The following is a 19,904-nucleotide window of genomic DNA, read 5'->3' on the forward strand; positions in this document are numbered from 1 at the left end:
CCAATAATGAAGGACAACTCTATTACCAGTTACAAAGTTGCTAAGAGACTAGACTTTAGTTGTTCCCCATTCAAAAATTTAATAATGCTAGATTTCCTTCTAATTGTATATTTGTCTTAAAATGTCATAGCATGAGTTTTCAAATTTAGATACTTAATTTACCAATGGGCAGATCTACTGTTCATAACCAAAGCATTTAACAAAAGAAGTGGTAGAGAGAGATTTTTAGAAAGTACCTTGCCTATTTACTTAAAATACAAATCACAAAGCATTCTTAATGTGTAAGTGGTGGCTGAGTCATCATTCTTATGGAGCAGTTCTGAGTTGAAAAATCTTATGAAGGAGCGAAACAAGAGAAGAATGTGTACCTCCAACTATACTTAAATTTAAAACAAAATAGCTTTCATTAAGCAAAAGAAAACCACTTAGTTAATGGTTTTCTAACCATTCACTAATTTATATGTTGTGTGTGTTAGTGCTTCAGTCGTGTCCAGCTGTTTGAGACCTTATGGACTATAGCCCGTCAGGCTCCTCTGTTCATGGAATCTCCAGGAAAGAATACTGGATTAGGTAGTCATTCCCTTCTGCAGGGGATCATCCCATTTTAGGGATCAAACCCAGGTCTCCTGCATTGCAGGAACTTTCTTTACCATCTGAGCCACTAGGAAAGCCATAATGTTTGTGTTAACATTAATCAAAATAAATACAAATTAGTAGCATGTGCAATAAATCTCAATTTTGGTCTACTTAAACTTCTCTTTAGCTGTTTTAATAGACTTTGCTGCTAAAATCAAAGCACAATTTGCTTATTTTTCATGTAGTAGCTTTTTCTGTCCTGAGTAATTAAGAAAATGTTGAAACTGCAAAAGAAAGTTGTCAAAGGATACTCTTTGTTTAGTATCTTCAGTCTAGAAAATAGCATGATGGACCAAAATTTATTCAATTTTTATTATCAGTTTTGTTTTTTTTTCTCTCTACTTTCATTTTCTGATGTGGTTGGAGGAAAGTGAGTTCATGAGAACAAGATTATTTTTAAAGAAATAATGAAAGATGACATCAGATGTTAAGCTGGGGGAGTAACATGAGAGCTGTAGAAAGCAGGAGGGCTTGGAAAAATTTGGACCACAGATTAGTAAATATTAGAACTGGAAGAAACTGTAAAAAAAAAAAGAAAGAAAAAGAATCATTGAATTCTCTCCTGTTACAAAAGAGACAGAATTCCACTCCCCAGTCTCTCAAAATAAACTTGCAACTAGCCCAATATCACATTTTGTGATATTTTCTTCAGCATCGTTGACTAATTTCTTATCTTTCCTCTTTTTTTTTTTAAATTAAACAATTGGACTAAAACAGTTCTCTCTTCATTCACCTCTTAGAATGTATGAGGAGGGCAAGACCAAAGAAACATCTCTACACAGATGGGTTGGTTCCAAATCAAATAGGTCCAATGGAAAGTACTCTTTAGGAAGTAAATTGCTTCAGCGTTTCAATAAAGCTTCTTTCCATATGGTTTAATAATTTAGAAACCTTGCCAATGTTGGATTGAGTCAGTCGAGTATTTTTGGTACAGAGACAGGTGCAAAGAATGGAAACTCTCTTATTTGCCCGAGATAGGCAGAAATGAGTTTAAATAAAGCTTGGAAAAAATGGCACAGTAAATATTTATAGAATAAGAGAAAGAGAGGGAGAAAGAGAAAGAGACTGATTCAGAATTGAGACAGAGACTTAAATACGGATAGTGATAGGGACTAGAAATATTTAAATCTAATCTGACGTTAAACTCCGGGGTGAAAAAATACATTTGGTAAGCAGCCAGATTCACCACCTTGAGCTGTAAACATTTACAATGCACCAGAGATTAAGAAGTTTCTATAAATATTATGTTAGTCTTTCTCTCTCATTGTCTTTTATGAGAAATGGACCCACCACTGTGGGAAGACATCTGGAGTCCTCCCAGCATACGCTATTGTAATCCTTGTGGCATTCGACAGCTGTCAAAGTAGGAGGCACATTGCAGACACCATGGTTGGAAACTTGGGAGTAGGCTTGGCCTCGCTGGTGAAGGAATCAGAAGCCCATTGTAGGCTGGTTGCCGTGCAGATAGTTTGTGAGAATTCTGGACCCCTTTAGTGCAACTCTGTAACAATCTTCTGGTTGCATGGAAAGAAAAAAAAAAAAAAAACAACGGTTTTCAATGAGTATGTATAATGGACCATTTTAGGAGACTGGAATATTCAGAACTTCACACCTTCCCTCATGCTGCTCTTGTCCTATGGAGACACTTCGTTACGTTTGTTGGTCTTCCAAGCAGATGTGGGGTGGTCATGAATTTCTGAGCTAATATTCAGAGTTCATATTTAAGATGACAATAACCTGATTAAAATGTAGATGAGTGGTTGATTTTACACACAAACAAAATCGTCTTTTTAGGAAAAATGCATGTTTTGAAGGACAACAATCAAACAAACAAATAAAGACCTGGCAATTTTGATACTTCATGGTGCATTTGAAAATAAATCTTCTTCAACAAGAAATTCTAAAGTAACTAGAAAAATAAAGAAACAGTTGATAAACTGATAGAAATGGAGCTGAGAATTATAGCATAGAACCTAGTTTATCATATTTTCCTTGCTTTTCTTTTCTATTCCCAGGCTAAAGTTGTTTCTGTGGTGTATGATTTTGGGCTGTTTGCAATATGTTTCACATCTTGATAAATAGTAGATGGGGTTTAGAGCATCCCGCGGTACTTGCTTCTCCCTCTGGTCACACAGCCTCAGTCCTTTCAGGAAAGAAAAGTCTCTTATTACCACCATATATCCCCCAAATGGCCAGCACTGGACCAAATGGTACAACCTGCTTTTCCCCTCAGGATTTACAGACACTCTCTGTAAAGTGCTGTCAGTCCTATTAATTTGCTCTGATTTGGGTAAATGCTATAGATATTCAGGCCCTGAAATTTGTAAAATATTTTGTTTAGTCTCATAAATATTTCTTGGCTCATAAAAGCAAGCAGGTAATTTAAAGCAAGCATTGCAACTTTTTATTGTGGGACTTACACATGCGTACTACAAAAATAAAATTTCAAAATCTATAATCTTTTAATTTTTATCCCCTTCTCTACCAAAAACAATTCCTAAAGTTGCAAACATATAGTATAAACACTAACCGCATACATTATATGTATACTCAATACTCTATATTATGTTAATGAAAGAAAGTGAAGGCTTTTATTTGGATATGTATAAGGTTAAAAGAAGTCTCATTCATTTCCTTAACATATGCAGTCTAAGTGAAGAAGGAATACTCAAGAACTTGATGGACTGGTATAATTAATCATGCACAATTGAAGCGATTTTCTTATAATTTGAAAAGGTCCACAAAAGTCTTTGGAGAAGAAAAAATAAAATTAAAATCTATCGATCATAATTCAGCCTATTCCTAACAATTGAGTAGGTGATTACTTAAAGGTCAATGAGAATTATACATATATTACTAAAACACATAATAAGTAACCATAGCCACCAAAACATTTCCAGTGAACACATGTGAAAATACTTACTGGAAAGAAAGGAAAACCAAGTGGAAATATATCACTTCATGCAATGTACCAAAATTTGTCCAGAGAAAGGTCCTTACTAACAATCAGATACCAAAAAATGCACAATCCTAACTTGTATATGATCATGGCAGAATTGTGTTGACCTGCCAGATGTTTCCACATCTGTGATACACCTGTTTAAACAGAACTATAGGAGAGGATGCAAAGAATAAGACTTTGGTAAAATGTAAATTTCTTTCATAGTTGTATGCTCTGTCATATCCACTTTGTTTAAAACCCCTAATTTAACGTTCCTGTGATGAAGAATTTATTTTGAAAACATGACATTGCTCCATTTTTTCTGCTTTTAAAATAAATCAAAATTAGATTACCTTTTACAAACTGAATAATAAAATTATTTATATATATATATATATATATATGTAGTAGTGAATTGAGTAAAGGGTGCTAGAACTATGAATGCTAATTTTGTTCCTGGTTTGCTAGTCATATACAGCCTTGATGTAGTTGTATATATTATAACATTATAGGATGAAGATATCATATTAAGGCATAGAGCAAATCAGGCTTACACTGGAAGTGTCTGTGAAACAGACACTTGTTATCCAAGTCTGCAAAACTCTCTCCTTTCTCTGAAAATTGCTGTAAATCCTTTTTCTAGTAAAAGGCAAAGGGAGAGACAGAGAAGAAAGAAAAGAAATGGATGTCCAGACATTTAATAGTGCTTATTATTAGTCATGAACTCATTTACTCCACAAAAATAACACACTCAATGTGCAAACCACAAATAAATATATTATAACCCTTAAGAGTATGGATCTGAGTTTTATTTCAACCAACATTTATGCAGGTATTATTGAATATTTATTCATCAACAGGTATGTGTTAAGGCTCTAGAGACTAAGAACAAAAAATTTAATGAAATGAGATTCTACTTGAATATTTACTTTGACTCCTTCTTGAAACAGGCTCTATATTTGCATCACATGCATCTTTCAATCAGTTATTATTTTCTTCTCTAGATATCCCACGAAGATTATGATCAAAATGAACACTTGAGTCAATTAGGTAGCCTATTGTCTTGTTTAGAATGCACTATTGTTACCAAACACAAGTTCATGTGTTTGATATTTAGTGAGGCCAAAGAAACCTATAGTCAGAGTTTGGAGCAGAGAAAGTTCTGTTATACGGTCGTGCAAAAAAAAAAAAAGCGTGGGTTCCATGCTCCAAAACCTAAAGCCCTGAACTCCCAGAAGAGTTCCAGCAAAGCATTTTTAAAGGCATGGTGAATGCAGGACATGATTAGTTGTGGTAAACGTCTTGGTTCAAGAACGCTTACCTACAACACAACAAATGCTATTCTCTGTTTGGCAGCTTATCTCTATGCGAATGGACTCTTAAAGGTCAAAGTCTTGAGAAATGAGCTATCTTATGTACTTTAGGCTATAGACCACATAACTCCAGAAAGAATGAAGAGACGGAGCCAATGCAAAAACAACACCCTGTTGTGGATGTGACTGGTGATGGAAGTAAAGTCTGATGCTGTAAAGAGCAATATTTCAGAAGGACATGGAATGTAACAGGCAAATGTGGCCCTGGAATACAAAACAAAGCAGGGCAAATGCTAAAAGAGTTTTGTCCAGAAAATGGACTGGTCGTAGCAAACACCCTCTTCCAACAACACAAGAGAAGACTCTACACATGGACATCACCAGATGGTCAACACCAAAATCAGATTGATTATATTCTTTGCAGCCAAAGATGGAGAAGCTCTATACAGTCAGCAAAAACAAGACCGGGAGCTGACTGTGGCTCAGATCATGAACACTTTATTGCCAAATTCAGACTTAAATTGAAGAAAGTAGGGAAAACCAACAGACCATTCAGATATAAGCTAAATCAAATCCCTTACAATTATACAATGGAAGTGAGAACTAGATTCAAGGGATTAGATCTCACAGGCAGAGTACCTGAAGAACTATGGATGGAGGTTCATGCTATTGTACAAGAGACAGGGATCAAGACCATCCCCAAGAAAAAGAAACATAAAAAGGCAAAATGGTTGTCTGAGGAGGCCTTACAAATGGATGAGAAAAGAAGGGAAGTGAAAGGTGAAGGAGAAAAGGAAAGATACACCCATTTGAATGCAGAGTTCCAAAGAATAACAAGGAGAGACAAGAAAGCCTTCCTCAGTGATCAGTGCAAAGAAATAGAGGAAAATAATAGAATGGGAAAAACTAGAGACGTCTTCAAGAATATTAGAGGTACCAAGGGAACATTTCATGCAAAGATGGGCTCAGTCAAGGACAGAAATGGTTTGGGCCTAACAGAAGCAGAAGATATTAAAAAGAGATGGCAAGAATATACAGAAGAACTCTACAGAAAAGATCTTCATTTCCTATAACGTTATAATCTAGACAGCACATTAAAAAGGAGAGACATTACTTTACCAACAAATGCCCATCTATTCAAAGTTATAGTTTTACCAGTAGTCATGAATGGATGTGAGAGTTGGACCATAAAGAAAGCTGAGCATGAAAGAATTGATGTTTTTGAACTGTGGTGTTGGAGAAGACTCTCAAGCATCCCTTGGACTACAGGGAGATCCAAATAGTCAATCCTAAAGGAAATCAGTCCTGAATATTCATTGGAAGGACTGATGCTGAAGCTGAAACTCCAATACTTTGGCCACCTGATGCGAAGAACTGACTCATTTGAAAAGACCCTGATTCTGGGAAAGATGGAAGACGGGAGGAGAAGGGGATGACAGAAGATGAGATGGTTGGATGGCATCACCGACTCAATGGACATGACTTACAGTAAGCTCCAGGAGTTGGTGATGGAGGGAGGCCTGCATGCTGTAGTCCATGGAGTAACATAGAGTCAGACATGACTGAGCAACTGAACTGACAGACCATATTCTTTTAGAAAAAGCACAGAGCTAGCATGACTAAGGCAAGAAGGCATAAAGGTAAAGTAAAAGAGATCAAATATGGAGTCAGATTTATTCTTCTCTGTTCTGCTATTTTGCATCCCATTCAACATGCCTTATCTTTAGAAAAGATAACTTAGATTTTCACTACTATTGATAGTGACAACATATTTGGGCTATTTTTTCAAGATAAATTGACTGAAAATAATGTAATCCTATATTTATTGTATCAATAAAAGTAGTGTTTAATTCTCCATTTTTAAACTCTTTTTAATGCTTTACTTTTTCAAAGAATATACTGTGGCTGAAAGTGTTCCTAAGGAATAAATGATGATCACAATATACCTCTGTTCTTTTGATTTGCTTTAGCATTTGATGCACTAAGTTGCTTGAAAGTAATATATAAAGGCAGCCATAGTTGACAATTCTTTTTCTTTTTAAGACAAAATAACCTTCTGCATTTTTCTCCAACTTATATTTTATACAGCAGGAATCCTGTGAACTTGATGGTGAATTCCTGTAATTACCTAGGGAATCTTGCTTCCACGCTCATGGCTATGTGCCCAATTTCAAATTACAGCTTTCATAATAGCTCTTGGGAATAACTTTTTAAAACATTTTAATAATTGTTACTTACATTGTTTCAACTCTTCTTTCTGGTTATTGCTTTAGCTCTTTGGTTTCCAGACAGTTCAAGGAATTCAATATTCTTTGAGTCCTCCTATTTCTGTGAATGTAAGCGATTATTTCTCTTCCTTTAACCTATTTACAAAGGCTATCTATGTGTATTCCATTAATGAAGAAATGGCAACCCTTTATTCTTGCCCAGAGCGTTTCATGGACAGAGGAGCCTGGAGGGCTACAGTCATGGGGTCGCAAAGAGCTGGGCATGCCTGAGTGACTGCACGTTCACTCTTCACTTTTTCACTTTACATCACTCAATTTGCCTGTTTACTACAGTTCTGTAACAGAGAAGAGCAAAGGACTCCACCTTAGACCTATTCCTTTAGCTCTTTTGTGCTCTGTTTCCTTGCTTAGTCATGCTCACTCCGCCCCTTTATAAAAGAATGTGGCTTACAGCCCAAAATATACAGAACAGTGGGTCTTCCCCGGGGCCTCAGTGGTATAGAATTTGCCAGCCAAGCTGGAGATCTCGATTGGATCACTGGGATGGAAAGATCCCCTGGAGAAAGAACTGGCCTTCAGTATTCTGGCCTGGAGAATTCCATGGACTGTATAGTCCCTAAGGTCGAAAAGAGTTGGGCACGACTGAGCAACTTCACTTTCACTTTCATACATAATAGCACTTTATTAATGCTCTGCTTTCCAGGGTTGACCTTTTCCATTCAGAGCAGAGAACAATATATGACCAGACCCCTGTGAACAGTGGCAAGAACAAAAGATTCTGACACCAAGAAGTTTGTGACAACCAGCCATAGCCTCTCCACTTTTAGTAAAAATGAAGCCTGGACTCTAGTTTGGCTAAGATGGTTTTTTGGGACACTAGTCCCCCATCTTCTTGGTCTGCTGGCTTTCCAAATAAAGGTGCTGTTCCTGGCCCAACACCTCATCTCTTGATTTACTGGCTTATTCTGTGACGAGCAATAAAAGCTTGAACACTATAACAGTTGTTAATTACACTATTTTGGTTAACTTGCTTTCCCTGTCATCACTTCTGGACAAAAACACAAAAGCACAAAAAATATATAAATTTTAAAAAGCAAAAATTACCGTCAGTGACTGGAGTGCAAGGTACACGTAGAACAGCTGCAGGAGGTGCGCTTTGATTCAAGAAAGGTGAATGGAGTTTAACGTAGACAATCTTGAACTTTGTCCTTGGAATTAAATATAGTAATGGGCAAGAAATACCAAAGCCTTTAAAATGATCACAGGACATTATTTATTTAAAAAACACAGAATTATGGTTACCAAGCAATAAATAATAAATAATATCCCCAAGAAATAATCCAAGTGAGTTGAGTAGTCATAATGAATTAAGAGCAAGAAGAGAGACTCAAATTAATCTTGCAACACTAAATGACTGTTGAGGGGTAATATTTTTATGCGTGTGATAATTGTTCTGGCATGTTTCCACCTCAGAGAAGTTCTTACCCTCTTTTAAGAAAACTGGGAATAGCTTGCCAAATATATTAGCTAAGCTGTAAGAAACTGAGGCAACAAGGCCATTTTGTTTGAAGAACTAAAACTTAAATATTTTAAAATACGAAGAAGTTTTAATTTTATGTGCTATAAGGTTATAGAATTACATGTTGGCAATGTGTGGGTAGAAGTATAGTCAATGTTCTTATGGAGCTTACAGTTCAGTGAAGAATATATTAAAAAAATAAATAGTAAAAATAATAACACTTATATGCGGACTCTAAAAAGTCATACAAATGAATCTATATAGAAAATAGAAATAGACTCTGAGACATAGAAAACAAACTTATGATTACCAAAAGGGAAAGAGGGGGCAGGCATAAATTAGGAATATGGAATAAAATAAATAGATACAAATGCCTATACAGAAAATAGATAAGCAATAAGAATTTACTGTATAACAAAGTTATATTCAATGTCTTACAATAGCCTATAATGGAAAATAATCTGAATATACATATTCATATACATATTCACATATATAAATGACACACTTTGCTCTACACCTGAAAGTAACACAATATTGAAAATCAACATTTCAATGAAAATAATACTAACCTCAGAAAATATTGCAAAATTGCAATTTTAAAAACTTCTATGGTGGATATACACCATTTTGCAAACTTTACAAGGGAAAAGACCTTATTTTCTGTTATCTTGTTCCTACCAGTGCTTAGAGGATATTTTGCATGCTACACTATTTTGTTACACTGCACTAAAGTCAGATATCAATACTTATTAGCTTACTTATATCTCACCACACAGGGGGAAAAGGGGAAAGAAAATCAAAGGTTAAGAGCAAATTGAAGTTATTTGTAAATATTTAAAATCATTACACAAAGACACTCATCTTTCTGTAGGTGGGCCAGAAAACTAATTTTATGATTTCTATTGGTTATTAATGTAGAGGAAATTAATAAGCTGTCTAATTTAAAATACCATAAGATAAAAAGAGAAACAGTGTTTCAGGAGTAGAAATGTACTTTCTAAAATACAAAGAAATAGATAATGCACAGACAAGATATACACAAAGGTGACACTCAGCAGAAAGGTGAGCAAAATTTTCATTGGGCATTAAGTTCTCTGCATAAACAAGAGAAATTAGGTTGAATTTAATCATGAAATAGTCATAAAGCAACAAATTAAATGCAAGAATGATAAAAGACATAAGCAAAGGGTAGTTTATGTACTGGAGACAAAGCTTAAGATATATTTGGAAACATAGTGATAAAGCAACTATTCTAAGATAGTTATCCATAGGCATTTCTTCCCATCTTCTGAGCTTTTGAGTTGCTTCTAAGTCACTGAACAGGCAGTTTTTTAGAGAATGTGTTTTATAGTGAATGGGTATGAGAGATAGAGATGGGGCTTCCCTGGTAGCTCAGCTGGTAAAGAATCCACCTGCAATGCGGAAGACTTGTGTTCCATCCCTGGGTTGGTAAGATCCCCTGGAGGAGGGCATGGCAATCTGGTGCAGTACTCTTGCCTGGAGAACCACCACGGACAGAGATACTGGCGGGCTACAGTCCATGGGGTCATAAAAAGGGACACGACTGAGTGGCTAAGCACAGCACATGAGGGACAGAGATAGTATTTCCCAGTGGGGCAAAAGGCAGACGTGTTTGCTTTCCAAAATAATAAAGATGTCTCCCTCTGAGGCAAAGTTGGGGCACGTTTGTCAGCAACTCATAAATTAGAATTTTCCTAAGCTCAGCTGTGGCATGGCCCACTGAGTGTACTCACTGATCTAGGCTGCTCCACATTGTTCCTATCGGATTTTACAGGCAGAGGGAAGCAATACAAATGGAGTTCCTTCTGCCTGCCATGCCTTGAGTAATAAGTCCTATGTCTTTGATCCTGGGCTCTTGTGTTTTCCTTCAGCATCCATGAAATTCTAAAAGACTAAATTAGGTTACAAGCATGGTTAAATCTCAAAAGATATTTCACAGTTCTTAACAAATACCTATTTTACTTAAAATACTGTAATTAGTTAAAACTTCCTCAATGTTTACTAAGAAGTTGTTTTCAGAATTTTTCAACTGTTACTGGAAAAGAAAAAAAAAAAAATTGTCTCACTCATATAACAGACCCAGTAGTTTGACAACTACTTTTGTAAGAAACTTCTAAAAGTCCAAGATAAGAGCTAAAAGACAGAAAAAATGCTCAAATATTCATATGCATTTTCCAATATTGGTAGCATCTTGATACCAAAATATGTAAAACAGCCCTCAACTACAAGATCCAAAGAGTATTACAAATGAAAATATATTAAATTCAGTTAAACTGAATATTAAGATAATAATCTAACATGACCAGAATAAAAAATTCAACTCAATGGGGATTTGAATTAATCAGTCTAATAAGAGGATATATCATGGCAACAGGTTAAATAAACTTATAATGATCATAACACATGACAAAACCTTTAGAAAAATAAGAATGAGGAACTTACCTCACCACGAAAGTGAACATCTATTTCAAACAAATAATAGTGAATTCCTACATTTGAGATTCTTAATACATGTTTAAGCAAGATTCAATTGGAACAAAAGAATTCCATGTTAAAATGTATGACTTGGAAATGCAGGCTAGATATTCTCTTCTTGGGGATTTGATGTTAAGTTAGATAAAAGCTGAAATAAAATTAAATTGGAGCACAGTTATGACATGATATCAATTTGGATTATTTTATAAAAGAGAAAGGATATGGTCAAAATCTGTTTCTTCATCTTCTTTTACTTTACCTCTCTGCCAAAATGATAAAAATTTCCCTCTGGCTGGTGCTTTGTTCAAAAACGATAGTCATTTTTCTTTATATATTTTTAATTAAACTTCCATATTTGGCCAAAAATAGTTTGACTAGATAAGAGAATGGCTTGTGCTTAATATGGGACAATAGCTAGGAGTGACTTGTGCTGAGAAAGGTTTTCTCTTTGTTTTCCCTGAGACATATCTGTACTAGGGTAAGGAAATTATAAAATGGCCATTTAAAAGTTTTGTATGATATTGCCTAAAATTAATTCCACTTATCAGATGTGAACTTTAGCTACATGAAATCAGACCTTTCTATGTAGTCCTAAATATAACAGACTTCCTGGCATCCTGTGAATCTTGTAATACATGGAAGAGAGCTGCAATATATTTCAATGAGCTCCTTTTACAATCCAAAAATGAATATCATTAATTACATGCATAAGCAATTTAAGAAAACTTCTATCAGTGTCATGGGTTTTTAATATGTTCTTTAGCATTCATTGAAAGTAACTTGTTTTTTAGGTTACCAACTTTAAAAATAGATTAATTGCTTTCAATACCATTCCTTGAGCACTGTCTCAATTTGCAGGAATATATTTCTGCTCTTCAAAAAGTGCATGCGGCATTCCACCATGCAATTGCCTGGCAGTATTAGAATAATTATAGCTGATCTATCATTAATTAAGTACTTATGGAACATTTTGCCAAAAGTACAGTGTTCTATAAAAGGACATACTTAAAATAATGATGATTGATATTTATTACATGATTGGGAGATGTCATTGCTCTACTTATATTAACTTAATCCTCAACTATTTACATGATAAATTGCATTCTCATTTCACAAACAATAAACTGAGTCCTAGAGAGGTAAAGTGGTCACAGACGGGTCAGTGAAAGCGTTAGATTTCAAGTATTCTACCTCCAGAGTAGTGCACATAGCCACTTTGCTATAGTTTGTACAAGAATAAAACACAGGTCTCCCTAGAAGGCTACATGCCTTGTACAACATGCAAGCAAATAATCACATTAGAGAAGAAGTATTATTCAGAGAGGTAAGTACAAAATACATAAGACAAAGGGCTTTTTCACTATAAAATTAGTCATTAAATGGGGAAATCTACTTATTCTAATGTCTACTACAAAACATATTAATCTTTAATACCTGTGCAAAAAATGTTATCCCAGTTGTAAAAATGTGCCTAGCTGCTCCTTCAAAAACTTAAATTGCATCATTAAAAAGATTAATGGGGAGATTTTCATTTCTTGTGAGAAGAGATTAAATTAGTTACCAAAGTTTTTTGTTTTAAAGGACATTTAGGAAAAAATTCTTAAGAGCCTCTAAATGGTCAGATATTTGTAAGAAATCACCAAACTTATCCTGAGGTAGAAGTGAGAATTCAAAGATAGATACAAATGAGGAAAAAAAAAAAAAGTACTCTTCCCATGACATATTGGCTGAACTGAAAGTTCTGAACTTTTATTTTTACAACCTTAAAACAGTGAATGGGTCAAAATATCAAAGCCATTTATTCATGAAAGGTAAAGAGTGAAAGAGGAAGTGCTCCCACAATAAGTTGTGTCTCCAAAAATACCCTGAGGTTGAGAGTAGATAAGAAATGGAGAAGTTTTCACATGATCTGAAACTCGGGCATCTTTCAGGGTGCATGTCTTAAAGCTCTTCTGGAAGAATGTAACACAAATTGTTTCTTGAGGTAGGTATCTTCATTCTAGCTATCAATTAATTCTAAAACTATTCGTAACTGTAGATATCTAGTAAAAATATTCACAAACACAGCAAACATATAATGACATAACTAGTATAATAACATACCTAGTATAATAACATAACTAGCAGAAGCTAAGCTTCCCTTGTGGTTCATCTGGTAAAGAATCTCCCTGCAATGCAGGAGACCTGAGTTCCATCACTGGGTTGGGAAGGTCCCCTGGAGAAGGGAAAGGCTACCCACTCCAGTATTCTGGTCTGGAGAATTCCATGGACTATATAGTTCATGGCATCGCAAAGAGTCAGACACGGCTGAGTGAATTTCACTTTTCAGTAGAAAACAACATAAATAGACCTGCAAAGATTTCATATATTGGAATCAGGCATAGACTACAAAATAACTTCATTTTATATGTTTTAAGAAATAGAGAATACATTTTAAAATAAAAATAGGAAATAGCAACTAAAACAAGCAGCACAGGAAAAGTGGTAAGGAATAAGATATAACTTCTAAAAGTAAAAAAGTAAAAATAAACATTAAAAACTCAGTTGGTGGATTTAAAGTCAGGTTAAAACTAGTTAAATGAATGAATCACTGAATTAGAAAATAAAATAAATAATCCAGAATTCAGCATGAGGGAAAAGTGGACAATGCAGGATATATTTTAGGCAAAACAAGCATAGGAAAAAGGATTAGTCAATTGAAATTTCAGAAGAAGAAGGAGATTAATGGTTCCGAAAAAAATATTTGAAGAGATAGAAGTTGAAAATGTTCCATAACTGATGACAGGCCTTATGTCACAAAGTTAAGAAGTCCAGCGAAACCCAAATCAGATATGTAAGGAGAAATACAAGCCTAACCCATTTCATCGTGAAAATTCATACAGGAAAAGTAAAAAAGAAAAATTTCTAAAGCACTCTGAGGAAAAATATAAATTCTCTTCAAATGAGTTGTGGCTGGAGTGACAGCTGATTTTCCACCTGCAGGGAAGGGAAGGCTTCTTCTGAGGGCTGGGAGGAAGAATTTATTTGCTATCTCTCCCCTAGCTTCTGGTAGTTGCTGGCAATCTTTGCTGGCCCTTGCTTGTTGACGCATCACCTGATTCTGCCTTCACTGTACCTGGCATTCTCCCTGTTCGTGTGCATCTGTCTCTAAATTTCTCCTTTTCCACGGACACCATTAGATTAGTGGCCCGCCATAAGGCCACGTGATAAGGGGCATTATGATAAAATTGCTTACGTCTCAGGAATTCAAAGTGTATAAAGATTAGGAAATTAAAATATCAAGAGATAGATATTATATACATATACATACATAAATACTATAGATTGATGTATATAAAGAGTAAAATGATAAAACTTTAGAATGTATCATAAAGAATATTTGTATGATTACAGAGTAGAGATTTCATAAACATGGTATAAGAAGCACTAAACAAAAAAGTAATGATACATTAACATTTCTTTGTAAGTTTTCATAAAGAGTAAAATGAGTCACACAGTGGAAGAATATATTAATAACACATTTTACCAAAAAAAGTATTCAAATAAAGGAATAACACCCAAAGGGAAAATGACAAAATACCAGAACAGACTGAAATAGATATTCTGAAAACAAATAACCATTTAAACATATGTGTTTAATTATTTTTACATATATTCAAAAAAGGACAGGACAATGAAATAAAGAGAAATGAAAGTTAAGGAAAATAAGGACTACTCTATTTCCCTTACAAAAGCACTAGAAATAAAAGCTCATCCAGAAGACTACCAACTTGCTTTTTTTTTTTAATTGAGCAATTTATTGACGTTATGGTGTAAAAAATTCCTACAATCTCATGCCGAAGAGATGAAATGTGATTAGAGAAATGTGGTGATATTATAACTGGCCCCATCTCCTACATTCCTTTTGAAGTAACTTTCTTATCAGCGGTTTCTTTTCAAATGGACTACCTTTTTATACTTTATAAGATTTTATGTAACATAGAGTATAAATTCTATTTTATACTTTATAAGATTCTACATAACAAACAGGTGTTTGTTTACATATTAAATACATGTTCGTAGTCTTTTCTATTTGATTAAATTTTTTTTAAATTACGAAAGTATGATAACATATTTACAAGAGACTTGGAAAATACAGAACAAAGTTATATACAGTTCTACTATATGTAACCAGTATTTTTAATAGATAAGACTTTTAGTTGGAATTTCAATATTAAGCTCTCAAAAATTAGTAGAATGACTAGACTTAAAAGTAGGAGGATATAGTAGATCTGAAAAGCACTATGAACAAATTCAACATAATTAAACCTTATCCAATTTTCACACAACACGACAGGGAGGCCTGGCGTGCTGCGGTTCATGGGGTCGCAAAGAGTCGGACACGCAAAGAGTCGGACACGACTGAGCGACTGAACTGAACTGAACTGAAACCTTATATAATTTTCACACAACACTACCAACCCAGGAGATAAAGGTTTGATCCCTTATCCGAGAAGATCCCCTACACCTCAGAACAACCAAGCCAGTGAGTCACAACTGCTGAGTCAGCGCTGCCGAGCCAGGGAGCTGCAGCTACTGAGCGCGTGTGCCACAACTACGGAAGCGCGCATGCCCGCCAGCCAGTGTCCAGGAGAGAAGGCTGCGCACCGCAACTAGAGAGTGAAGGCATGATACATAACAAATACATAAACAAAGGCATAGAATGAAAAAAAAAAAGCAAACAAAAAATGCTTTAAAAAAACAGTACTCACCAACGTAAACGTAAGAGATCTATCGGTAAGTGCATTCTGTTTTAAAAGATTTTTTGTTTGTTGCTTTTAAAAATCTGTTTATGCATTTGTGTCTGCGCTGCGTCTTCACTGCTGCTCGGGCCTTTCTCTTGTTGCGCAGAGTGGGGGCTGTTCTCTAGTTGCGATGGACCAGCTTCTCGTGGAGCCCTGACTCTAGGGTGAGCCTTAGACGCTGGAGCTCCTGGGCTCAGACTTGCGGCTCTGGTCCCAGGCCTTAGAGCGCTTGCTGGCCCACTTGTTGCGGCACCTGGGCCTGGTTGCTCCACAGCAGGTGGGGTCTTCCCGGACAGGGATCAGACCCAGGTCTCCTGAATTGGCAGGCAGATTCTTTACCAGTGAGCCACCAGGGAAGCCCATTTGTATTCTTTAACAGTGTTTTCATCCTGTGTCATCCTTGGCAAATAATTTGATATGGCATAATTTATTTCTAAATATGCATTCTGAAGTTCATATGACAACACTAAAAATATAGCTGCATTTAGTAACCACTTTGTAAGTAGACATGTGGCTGTGAACTAATGTTTTTGTCTCCCCAAAGTTTATATGTTGAAGCTTTAACTCCCAATATGATGGTGTTTAGAGGTGGGGCCTTTGAGAAATCATTAGATTTAGAGGAGGTGGGTTGCCATGATGGGCTTCTGGCCTTTATAAGAAGAGGAAGCGCCTGGAGCTTGCCTTCTCGCCATCATTTGAGGAATATGCTGAGAAGATGGCAGTCTGCCCGCCAGGAGAACCCTCACCAAATCTCCAGTCTGCTGGCACCTTGACCTGGGACTTCCCAACCTCCAGAACTGCTCAAAAATAATGCGTGTTAAGACACTTAGTCTGGGGTTTTGTTATTGAAGCCTGAGTTAAGACAGTTTTCATTTAAAAATTGCTCCCAAATTTAAAATTTTTCCTTTAGTCTCTAGGAGATCAAGCTTCCCACTGATTCTGAATAATAACTTCTCTTTTCTGGGAGAACTACAATTTACACATATTTTTGTATATACAACAGCATATTTAGAAGTTCTTATTTGTAATTATTCTTCTGACATGAGATAGTAAGCGCAGTTATATTTCTTAGATTGTTGCCTTCTTGTACAGAAACATTTTTTGTACTTTAAATGTATTCTGTTTCTGACTTTGTTCTTTTCACATGGTCCACATCCGTTCCAGGTAAAGATATTCTATCTCTTTTCAGAGCTATTGTATTTATATTAGTGATGCAAATAATGTATTCTGGCATAGTGTAGTCAGCTTTTATATTAGTTAAATGCCAGAGAGAGTACAAAGATATTAGAACCAAACTTTTTGTATTCACTATAATTAAATATAATTGCTTTCACTTAAAAAAAAAACAAAACACAGATAATATTAAGAAAGCATAAAATGTTTTAATAATATATTAGTTTTACTTTATTTTAAAAAATAAAAAATAGCTTATAGTAAATAACTTACCATGTGTCTCCCACAATGACAACTCAAATGCATTTTAGTAATGAAAACTTTTCCATACAGCGTATAACCAGGAATTGATTTTTTAAAAAGCTGATAATATATTATGACATGATTATTGACACATCTTTAGTATGGTAGAAATTATTTGTGGTTTTCAACTTTCAACTAGCCTTAATTCATAAATGGCTTTTATATTCGAGGTTAAAGACTGGCTATACTACATTGACTTTCTTTAATTTTATGTAAAATTATAGTCAAATCTAATTGGATGGACATGAATTTGAGCAAGCTCTGGGAGTTGGTGATGGACAGGTAAGGCTGGCATGCTGCAGTCCATGGGGTCGCAAAGAGTTGGACACGCACGACTGAGTGACTGAACTGAACTGATAGGCAAATCTATCACTCTTGGCTCAATTTGTAATAGAGAAATGATCTCTGATTTTAACAAAGGAAGGCATGTTATTCAAGCATTTAGATATTTAGAAAATTGTTGCAGACTGGAGAATTCCAAGTGGTAAAACTTAGATCTACCACCAATTCAAATTTATTGCAGAGGGGTCAGAGATTTGATGCACCACAGCTTCCCCACTGTCAGCCTATGGCCTTAGAAGGAAGAAAGTGGTGTCTGCTTCTTTTCAGCCCACCACACTTCCTGCGAATGCATCTTATTGGTGTGACCTAAACTGTACATGTAACACTGGAGGCAAAGATTTTTGGAAGTATTACAGACATTCAGCTCCTAATACTCAGGAAATCACAGATGGGTTGTAAATGTTCTTAGAACCAACAGAGAACATCCAGGGCACTTCTCCACAAAAGTAAGTGTTGGGAGATAAAAAGTGGACATGAGTTATAAACCCTGCATGACAAGGTTGAATTACTACAGTGCAACTTTTCTCTTATGAAATCAAACCTATTCATTAAAGACCAAGATTTCAGAATGCTCCTCATCGTTTCTCCCCTGGCTGCAGCTCCCAATGTGACTATTTATCACATACATCCACCCTCACATACACACAAGTCTTGTAGGAAAAAACTCATAAAAATTGTCTTAAGGCATTTTGCAGGCCCTGAATGAAATTAAACTGTTAGTGAAAAAAATATATGTTCCATGATTATAATGAAAAATGTATACGTAGACAGAAAAGCAATTTGTTTTTCTCTGTGACTAATTTTCAGTGATTAAAAATAATGGATGGTTTATTCTTTTTTTTCTAAGCACAGGCTTTCATTAATAAAGAAATATTCCTTGTATGTGTCATCAAGATATGTATGAGGCATTTTCTTTTATTTCCACACTATTTATTTGAAATGATATCATATTTTTCTAATGTATGATGTAAAAAAAGCTATATCTTTTGGCACAAGTATGGCATTTGTTGGCTATATAATGAACATTTTAGCCCTCCCATTATATTGTGTTTTCATATTATTAGCTAACCACACAACTAAAAACTCGGGCAAGGCCACCACCCAAGAGGAACCCCAGGCTTGATAAATATAACCAGCTGTCTCAAACCACCAACTCTTTTCTTTTCTTGGCCCTGAGCCTTCCCTGGAAATGCATCATTTCTGAAAGATCATTCCTACATAATCAAATATATACAAAGGAATTGCCCCTTTCTTTTTATGCCTTTTATAATTAAGACTCACAAATTCCCATAAAGCAAATTAAATCCAAACTCTGTCTTCAAGCTGATTGAATAAAAATATTAAATGTGATAGAAATGTGGGGACATTGTGTTTTTCATTCCTTGAGTTTACAACAGCATAATATATATATATATATATTCCCCTATTCCCATAGTCAAGCTTAATGATTTCTAATATTTGTTTTTCTATGAAAGTGTCTTTCTCATTCTATTCTTGCCTTTTATTTCTATAAATATTGATTCCAGACCAGCTTCCCGCAAGAGTGTGTGTGTGTATATATATATATATATATATAATTAATCTTTTATTGGTCTTCCCTGGTGGGTGACTCAGAGGCAAAGAATCCCCCTGCAGTGCAGAAGACTCTGAGATGTGGGTTCGATCCCTGGGTCAGGAAGGTACCCTGGAGGAGAAAATGGCAAAACACTCTGGTAATCTTGCCTGGAACATCTCACAGTGTGAGGAGTCTGGCAGGCTACAGTCCATGGGTTGAAATAGAGTTGGATATGACTGACTAAACAATAAAAATTCTTTCCTTGAGATAGCTATCTGGTATCAGTTCAGTTCATACAGTCTTTCTTGTACAATTCTAAATTCAATTCTGAGAGTCTTTATGAAGTTTCTGCAGATAAGCATAAGTTCCTCTTAAAGTGTTCTCAGGTCTATGCAGTTATAAAACACTAGAAGAGCTTAAGTAATATCAGCAATGACTTCCATAGCTTTGTATAGTGGCTAACACATTGAGTAACCACTTACTAATGGGCATAAATTGAATGAAACTGAGTTGGTCTAGTGTAGACCATTTTCCCCTGGAGAAGAAAATGGCAACCCACTCCAATATTCTTGCCTGGAAAATCCCACGGACAGAGGAGACTGGTGGGCTAC

This window comes from Ovis aries, chromosome 9, assembly GCF_016772045.2.
Source record: "Ovis aries strain OAR_USU_Benz2616 breed Rambouillet chromosome 9, ARS-UI_Ramb_v3.0, whole genome shotgun sequence".
Classification (NCBI taxonomy): domain Eukaryota; kingdom Metazoa; phylum Chordata; class Mammalia; order Artiodactyla; family Bovidae; genus Ovis; species Ovis aries.